At 45.5% G+C, this 8,505-nt stretch overlaps 1 long non-coding RNA gene across 1 annotated transcript; it reads left to right on the top strand.

Moving 5' to 3' along the window:
- Nucleotides 1–1,225: 1,225 nt before the first annotated feature.
- LOC131899661 (uncharacterized) lies at nt 1,226–5,732 on the top strand. The gene is made up of 3 exons (XR_009376111.1): nt 1,226–1,853; nt 5,384–5,563; nt 5,647–5,732. It is a non-coding gene; the product is annotated as an uncharacterized LOC131899661 (long non-coding RNA).
- The last annotated feature ends 2,773 nt before the right edge of the window (nt 5,733–8,505 follow it).

Here is an 8,505-nt window from a genome sequence, read left to right on the forward strand (position 1 = left end):
GCACAAACACCCACAAAACACTGGACATGCTTCATGCACACAGCTTCATTAGTCTAATACCTAAAACAAGCCAGCTTGTTGGTTCTGGTTCTTCCTACTTCATTTTGTGAAGTAAAATGTGCTGATTAGTCTTACGTCAACTTGACAAACAAGCTAGAGTTATCTGAAAGAAGGGAATCTCAATTGAGAAAATGCCTCATAAGATCCAACTGTAAGGCACTTTCTTTCTTTCTTTCTTTCTTTCTTTCTTTCTTTCTTTCTTTCTTTCTTTCTTTCTTTCTTCCTTCCTTCCTTCCTTCCTTCCTTCCTTCCTTCCTTCCTTCCTTTCTTTCTTTCTTTCTTCCTTCCTTCCTTCCTTCCTTCCTTCCTTCCTCTCTCTCTTTCTTTCTCTCCTTTCTTTCTTCTTTCCTTCCTTCTTTCTCTTCTTCTTCTTTCTTTTCTTCTTCTTCCTCTTCTCCTCCTCCTCCTCCTCCTCCTCCTCCTCCTCCTCCTCCTCCTTCTTCTTCTTCTTCTTTCCCTTTCCAAAAAAGGATATCTCTGTGTAACAATCCTGGCTGTGCTGGAACTCACTTTGTAGTCCAGATTGGCCTTGAACTCACAGAGGTCCACCTGCCTCTGACTCCAGAATGCTGGGAAAAAAGGCATGTGTCATGCCACTACTGCCAGGAAACATTTTCTTAATTAGTGATTGATGGGGGAGAGCCCAGCTCATTGTGAGTGGTGCCATCCCTGGGCGCATGGGCTTGGGTTCTATAATAAAGCAGAGTGAGCAAGCCATGAAAAGCAGGACAGGAAGCAGCCCCCCCCAGGACCTCTGCAACAGCTCTTGCCTCCAGAACCCAAACAGGGAAGGGTTCCTGTCCTGACTTCCCTCAATGATGAACAGCAGTGTAGAAGTGTAAGTCAAATAAACCCTCTCCTCCCCAACTTGCTTTTTGATCACAGTGATTCATCATAGCAGTAGAAACCCCTAACTAAGACAAATTGGTACCAGGAGTGGGGTGTTGTTGTGACAGACCTGACTATATTCTTTTTGGGAGGACTGTGGAAGGACTTTGGAACTTTGGGCTAGAAAAGCCACTGATTGTCAAGAGCTCAGTGGTCTGTTCTCTAGGAGATTGTAAGATAAGAATGTTGAGAGCAGTGCAGATGATGGAGGTTTGAATTGTGACACTTCAGGGGGAAGCAAAAATTCTACTGGCCTTTGTGTGAAGAATCTGTGGTTTTGGTTAGCTGGGGCTGAAGAATCAGCTATGATAAATAAGATACCAGAACTACTAAAGTGAAACCTTTGTTTTCCTGGGATACTCAATCCTGGTTAGCTGGAGCTATGAATTTAGTGGTCATTAAGAAGAGACCTGCATCACTGAGGTGAAATCTGAGTACTGTTTCCTCAGAGTCAGTACACAGAAGTTTGGTTCCAGTGGTGACCAAGGTTGTACTTCATGCTGACAGCTGAACTTGGTAGTGTAAGAATCGCCCAGGTGGTACTGGTTTTGAAGGCATGAAGGGGTCATGGAGAGCAGCTGAGGCTTGGTACTGTGAGAGGCCAGAAGAGGACACTGGTGAAGGTACAGCTAGAATAGCAGTGGAACCCCTAGAATCGAAGGGGTCATGGAGAAAAGTGAGGCTTTGTGCCATGAAGAGAGGCCAGGAGAGGCTATTGGTGCAAGTGCAGTCCAGTTGCAGCAGAAGACCCCAGCATTTTGGAGATGCCTGTATCATGGAAGGGCCACTGAGAACAGCAGTGGCAGTGGAATGGAGCCTGCTCAATCTTAGAAGACAAGCTGTGTGTGCTGCAGAGGGCAGAGCTGGAGAAGTGACCCAAGCCTTTTGGAGGAGCCCAGAAGATTGTGAGTGGATCTCAAACACTGGACGTTGAGTTATTTATACAGTTGAGAGTTTGGTTTTGCTTTGTTCAGATTGTGACTGTGTTCTGATCCTTCCTTCTTGAAATGAGAAGCTATTTAATTTAATTTTGATTTTTACAGGAGCCCACAGCTGAAAGACTTTGGATTTTTATAAGAGATTTTGGACTTTTAGAGAGATTGGATATTTTAAAGAGACTGAAATTTTAATGTGTTTGAATTTGTGAAGACTCTGGGGCTTTTATCAAAGTGATTTATATTTTTAATGTGAAATCTTAGGGATGAATAAGAAAGGAAAGATAGTCAGGCAGTGGTGACATACACCTTTAATCCCAGCACTTGGAAGGCAGAGGCAGGTGGATCTCTGTTCGTTTGAGGCCAGCCTGGTCTATAGAGTGAGTCCCAGGACAGCCAAGACTGTTACACAGAGAAACCCTGTAACACTGTCTGGAAAAAACAAACAAACAAACAAAAGGTTGTGGTTTGATAGTTTGTGTGTCAGATAGTCTTAAGTGAGCAAGCCACAGGGATCAAGACGATAAACAGTACCCCTCCAAGGCCTCTGCATTAGCTCCTGCCTCCAGGTCCCTGCCCTGTTTAGGTTCCTGTCCTGACAAATAGCAACTTTCTTTTTCTTTATGGTGCTTTGTCTCAGCAATAGAAAGCCTAACTAAGACATTAAGTCTCAGCGGTGTGCTTAACTTGCCAAGAATTTCATAACCAGTAGAAAGCACAAATGTAAGTCTGTCTGAAACCATAGTTTCAGGAAGAAAATGCTTTTATCTGTGAGGAATAAGAGTAACTTAAACAATAGAGAAATTTATTCTTTTCTTTCACATCTGGAAAAGAAGATGCAACTCAGTAGCTCATCAATGACACTCAGGACTCATCATGTTTAATCTATTAACCACATCTCCTTTCAGGGCCTCTGAGCTTCCTGGTCTTTTTCAAGACTTGCTCTGAATTGGGAAAAGGAAATGGGGAGGATCAGTGGATGACTCTAGCATACTTCTATCCCTGTCTGTTTCCCTCTCTCTCTCTCTCTGGAAGAAAAAAGGTCTTTGATGACCACTAGCTGATTTCCCCTTATGGATCATTAATCAAAATAGAATCACATAGTTAAATCCTAGCTGCAAGGGATTCTAGAAAGTTAAGTGCCTATGTTTTAACTTTCTACTCTTGGCAGGTTTAGGCAGGACTACCTGATGATCCTTTCCTGTATCCTCATTTCTTACATGTCAATCATTTTGACTACCTTCCAGTAGTTTCTCTGTGAGAAAATGCAAGTGAGAAGAGAAATAAAGAAGCCTCAGTTTCTCTTTCTGTAAAGAAACGAAATAAAGCCTGTCTGTTATAAGGATTCCAACTTTTAATCTTGATGCTGAGTTTAGAGACATAAAAGATGTATTTCAGATCCAACCATGCAGTGGGCTTCCTACCTTGAAATGTCAGGGAAGATGAAAAGGAGACACATTAAAGTCTAGTGGCAACCTCTGCACAGTGTGTATTCAAAGGAAATGAAATCAGCATGTCAGAAACATCTGTACACTCGTGTTTACTGCAGAATTATTCATAATAGACAAGATATGGAACCAAGCTGTGTCCACTGGTGGAAGAGCAGATAAAAGAAATGTGGCATGTAAAGGACTCTACCCCAAAGCCAAGGCCCATAGCTCAAAGTTCCAGAGAGTGCAGAAGAAGGGCAGCTGACCCTGACCCCAGACACCTGGTGGTTTCAAAAAGAGAACAGACCTGCAATTTCAAAAACTGCTGTCTAGGAAAACAGCTAACTTACCTGTTCTTCAATGAAGGCCCCTTTCCTTTCCTACTCTTAGCTACAAAACCCCCATCTTGAAGCATGCAGTCCACATCTGCCTGTACTCTGATCACAGTGTAGCTAGGTCTGAGACTCCACCTCCTAGGTTAGGTGAAGCTTTTCAAACTGTTGAGGTCATCTTATTTCCTATCCTCTATTTCTTCCTACAGACTTAATTTTCACAGTATTATACACAATGGGATATTATTAAACTATAAGAAGAATGAAATCTTGTCATTTACAGTGACAAGGATGGGCCTGGAGGGCATTGAATTACACAAAATAAGCCAGGCACAGAAAGACAAATACCACATGTTCTCATTTATATGTGGAAGCTGGAACACTTAGCTTATGTTAGAAGTAGAGAACAGAATAGTGGTTACCAGAGTCTGGGAAGAGTGTAAAAGAAAGAGGGAGAGAGGATGGTTAACGGGGGATGGGTACAGCGTGGTGGAGACATCACTTCTAATGGTCACAGGAGACCGTCTGTGCTGGGGATACTGTTCATCACTGCCCCAGACCATGGTTTTCTTCCTTTCCCTCTCCAAGTGCCAAGACTGATGGGCATTCCAGGCTGTGCTGGCTGGGACCACCAATGGTTGGCCACACTTTCAAAGACTCCTACTTGGAGTCTGTCATATTCTCAGAGTGTAGTAGACGCGAACCAAATCCCATGCCACAATAAAGAGATGTGTGGGCCTAGGAATAAGGAGAGATCAGCCTGCTGCTGCTCTGCTCTGCTTTGCTCTGCTCTTGTCAGGTCAGAACCCACTTGTGTTCTTGTATCTGGTTCATTATTGTATTGAAAAACAGCTATTGAGTATAAAGAGGACCATGGTGCTGGAGAGGGTTGGGGTGATGTCACACAAGATATGCTGATGGCTGCAGAATAGAGATGGATGGCTGATGGATCATAAGGAAGAAATTTTAGTTTCAATTTGCAATGATCAAAGCTGTCTAAGGAAGGGATGGGCTAACTCAGGATGTGTTAAACTCCCTGTTGCTGAAGGTAGGTGTGCAAGATAAAGTAGGCTAATTGGCTGTCGTGGGTATTGAAGAGACTGTTTTCAGAGTGTTGAATAGCTGCCATGCCAGTCTGCGTCCCAGATGCAGATCCAGAGGCAAGGACTCGGATGCTGGCAGTTCACACGCTTGCAGACCCCAGGAACACTGGGAGCGACAGGAAGTGAGACAGGACTAGGAAGAGGCCAGATATGCCTGTGCCAGACAGCGGCTTACTGCAGTCGACAGGGGGCCAGCTTGGAAACCCTCTGTGACAGTTCTACTTGTGACTGGGGAAGCAGAGGTGTTCCTCCTAGGGAGCTCCGAGGTGTGAGCATGCAGGCCCATTCCACCTGCTAGGCTGTACGCTGAGCATTCTGGTGTGGCTGCTGGAAGGACATGAAGGTGATTTCCTGCTTATGGGACTGTCTGCAGGGAGCCCTCCAGCAGGCCAGAGGGAGTGTCTGCTCAACACAGGCCACTGCACTAGGAGCAAAACCCAGATTTTTGATTGAGCCCAGAGTGGGATTCTGCCTACAGGGTGCTTCCCTTAGCAGAGTTGTGTTTTTTTAAGGGAAGTATGAAGGACAGTCCCTAATTCCCTTATGCCCTGACCCTATTTTTTTTTTTTTTTTTTTTTTTTTTTTTTTGCGAATATTTGGTCTGCATCATTCCTTTATTCTTCTTACCTGGACAGCGAAGGCAGAAGTGTGCAGGCCACTCCCTGGGTTCATCTGTGCCATCTCTTCTCACACCATCTGCCCCAGAAAGGCTGTTCTTCAGGGTCACTCCAGAGGCCCCCAGTGACACCGAGGAGCAGAAGGATGCCTTTGGGGGAAGACTAGTCAGATTCTCCTGTCGTGGTGAGCTCCCATGGGTGAGTGTCACTTCTCAGCACTGCCGTGTCTTACAGGTAATAGCTGTAAAGCAGTTCTCAATTGCTAACGTGTTTTACAATAGGGGCCATTCCAAGCCTTTTTACACCACCATGAGAGATAGTCGAGAAAATGGTTCAAGTTTATTCCACGTTTTGGAGACTAACTGAGGCGCAGATGGGTGAGATATTCAGCGGAGTCAGGCTTTGAGTCCAGGTAGCGTGCCTTCTTATGTCCAGGTCTCTGTTGAGTAGCTGTGGGTTGTGGCTGGGAAGTGGTTGGATTTGGACTGAACTGCAGGGAGTAGCAGTAAGATGTGGGTAGAAGAAAACTTGGGGCAAGGGGTGGAAGGTAGAGAAAGAGGCAATTTTCTTATTGAATCACGTTTTCCACTTCGAAATAGGAGCTGAGAAGCAGAGAGGGAGTGATAGACAGTCTACAACTTAGGCAGGAAGGAGGGAAATTACATGGCTCATATTTAATTATGTAAAATCCCATAATCCCTCAGGGAGCTCAAAGGACATGAGATGGTGACTTCTCTCCTCTCATAACCTCGAGTCACTTTATTAAATGACAAGAGAGACTGATACAGTGAGGAAGAAATAAAGATCATGTGGCCAAAGAATCAGGAATGAATGTATCATTTTCTCACTCTCCCCCACCCCATTCCTTCCCTTCACTGCCTTAGGCTGTGATTCTGGTCTGAATGTGGAGGGGGGGGACACCTGTGAGGTGTCCTGGAGAAATACACCTCACCTACAAAGGATACTGTGACTTGTGGATTTTATGGCTGATTCAAAGGGAGGGAGGGGAAATGGAGATGAAGGGGGTGAAGGAGAGAGAGGAAGAGAGACAGAGACAGACAGGGATAAAAAGAGAGAAGGCAGACAGAGACAGAGGGGCACAAAGAGCAGGACACACAGGAAGGAAAATCAAAAGAGGAAAAGAAGGAAGGGAAAGGAAGGAAGTGTGGCCTCCTTAACACCCTCACCAGAGCACCCACAGCACCCGCAGCACCCACAGCACCCACAGCACCCACAGCACCCACAGCACCCACAGCACACACAGCACACACAGCACACACAGTACCCACAGCACACATAGTACCCACAGCACACACAGCACCCACAGCACCCACAGCACCCACAGCACACACAGCACCCACAGCACACACAGCACACACAACACACACAGCACACACAGCACCCACAGCACCCACAGCACACACAGCACACACAGCATACACAGCGCTCAGTATGTGCCTCAACTTGGACAATGAGACTTAAAAGAGATAATTCAACTAAAATGTGTTCCTTAAGTTGAAGCCTTATCCAAGCTGATGAGATTCTCTATGAAAAGAGAAATTTGGGTACAGAAGGAGACACAGGGGATGCCCACAAGGAGAGAAGTTGGGAAGAAGATGGTCAACTAAAGCCTCCTGAAAAAACTGAGCCCTCCTGACACCCTGGTCTTACACTTCCAGGATACATAACTATGAGAAGATACATGTCTGCTTTTGCACACATGTATGTGTGTGTTTATGCATGGGTGCATGTGTGTGGTTTGTGAATTTGTTGTATGTGTGAGTGTGTACGTGTAAGCATGTATGTAGTATGTGCTTATGTGTGTGGTGTATGTATGTATGTGTGTAGTGTATACATGCATGTGCGTGAGATGTGTTGACTTATGCACACATGGAGGCCAAAGGAAGATGTCAGATGTCCTACTCTATCACTTTCGGTCTTATTTACATGAGACAGGATCTCTAATTGCTCTTGGAGCTAGGATGGCAACCAACAACCCCCTGCCACCTCCTATCACTGTCATTGTGCCAGCTTGGAGGTGTGTGCATGGCCATGGTCAACTTTTTATGTGGGTGATGGGGATTTGAACTCATATCCTCATGCCTGTTCACTAGGCACTCTTACATATTAACCCATCTTCCCAGCCCGGCTTCTGCCTTTGAAGCTTCTTGGTCTGCGGTATGGTGTTAGGGATGCCAAGTGCTGAGAAGTTGGGTGCTAACGTCACAAGTACTTCCAAATGTAAAATGGCTTTGGAGTCCTGTTTGAGTTAGAGGCTGGGAGAATTTTGAGGTGTTTTCTAGAAAAAGCCTAAACCATGCTGAGATCTTTGGTCAGAAAACTGGATGTCAAAGTTACTTCAGACAAGGTCTGGAGTGGAGATAAAGACCTCTAGTGAGCACAGGAGGGAAGGTTAGATTGCATTAGGTGCTTCTTGGAGGATTTGATATTCAGCTGTAGAAACTTTAGAAAGCTGAAGGGGTGAGGCAGACCATGGCGGTTCTGCTTTCTCTGTATTGCTTAAGGCAAGGGTGAGAGGAGAGAGAGAGATGCAGGAAGGGCATGCTAAGTACAAAGGACCCAAATGTGAAGGTCTGGGACATTCTCAGCTCTCCATGTTGCTAAGTATGGAAGATTGTTCTAGATTGAGTAGGATAAGCAGTCACTGAGTCATAGGCTTCATCAAATGCTCTCTGTAGTGATGCCACCAGCTTGGACAGAGGGCTCAGAGTGTGCTGAAGTGGAGGAAAGATGCTCCGTCTCTGGGATTCTAGTGGATAGACACCTCAAAGGCAGAACTACCTCATCCTCAGTTCTAGAGGGTGAGTATGCCATCTTGATGATCCTGCTTTGTTCCAGTCCTGTGATGGTTAGTCTTAATTGCTAGCTCCTTGTGACTTAGAACCACCCAGGAGAAACAACGTTTGTTACATCTGTGAGTATGTTTCCAGAAAAGATTAACTGAGGAGAAAGACCTGCCTGCCAAGGAGACAACGCTTCCCGTGGGCAGCCCTGATACAGTAGGGTCTGAGGAAAAGGCAGTGTGTTCTCCTGCCTGCTTACCTGCCCTCCACTGCCAGGAGACGAGACTCCAACTGCTTCAACATTCCAGTGTTGACTTAACACCAGCGACTCTCTAG

This window comes from Peromyscus eremicus, chromosome 1 (assembly GCF_949786415.1).
Source record: "Peromyscus eremicus chromosome 1, PerEre_H2_v1, whole genome shotgun sequence".
Classification (NCBI taxonomy): Eukaryota; Metazoa; Chordata; class Mammalia; order Rodentia; family Cricetidae; genus Peromyscus; species Peromyscus eremicus.